This window comes from Penaeus monodon, chromosome 25, assembly GCF_015228065.2.
Source record: "Penaeus monodon isolate SGIC_2016 chromosome 25, NSTDA_Pmon_1, whole genome shotgun sequence".
NCBI classification, from domain to species: Eukaryota; Metazoa; Arthropoda; class Malacostraca; order Decapoda; family Penaeidae; genus Penaeus; species Penaeus monodon.
Genome location: NC_051410.1, coordinates 29,665,307 through 29,666,235, shown reverse-complemented (window position 1 = coordinate 29,666,235; position 929 = coordinate 29,665,307).

Below are 929 nucleotides of genomic sequence, written 5' to 3'. Positions count from 1 at the left end.
CGTATAGAGAAATTAAGAAAGATACATGTGTAGGGAACAAGAGAGGATGAAACAGAAACGTATATACAGTAAATGTAGAGAGATGGAGATGGGAGAAGAGACAGAACAATAGACAGAGATAGATATAGAGGTGGGTAGAGACAGACAGACAGAAGTCCCGGAGAACGAAAGCACATGCAAATGATAGGCAGATACGCAAGACTTACATAGCTTAAAAGTAATACCATGTTCCATATACACAGCGTCCAGGAAAATTCTCTATTACAGATGATAACACATATTAACTATTCTTTACCTCTTCGATCCCCGTTCCCGTTGACACAGATGACCATTTGTTCTCCTTTACTCTAACTCGCTTCCCCTTACTCTCTCCTCCCCTCCCCTGTCTAAGTCCCCTCACCTGCCCTCCCCTTTCCCCCTCTCTCTACCCCCCCTCCTCCCCTTCTACAACCTCTTTCCTATCCAACTTTCCCTCTCCCTTTTCTCTGTCCCACTCCTCCCTCTCTTTTATCCTCCCCTTCTCCGTCTCCCTCTCACCTACTGTCGCCCCTTCTCTCTATTCCACTCCCACTTCCTCTTCCACTACTTCCCTCCCACTCCGTTCCCCGTTCCCCCTCCCCGAGCCCATTTTGAAAGGCACCCCCCTCCCCCCTTCTCATTGGCCTACCCATCCTTTCCCTTCCAGACTCTCCGACCCCATTCCCCCTCTCTGACCCCCCCCCCTCTACTCCCCTCTCATACTCTCCCTTACCATTTCACTGAACCTCTCCCTCTCCCCACTCCTGCTTCCCATGCCCCCACCCACCCCCTTCCTCTGCTGGCATGTGGAAGCGAGATATAAATATCTTGATTCTCCGTAACCGTTAGCTATTGTCGTCCATGTCCCCTCGCAAAAGCAGCAAAGGCATTCTTTATTATCCTCTAATAAA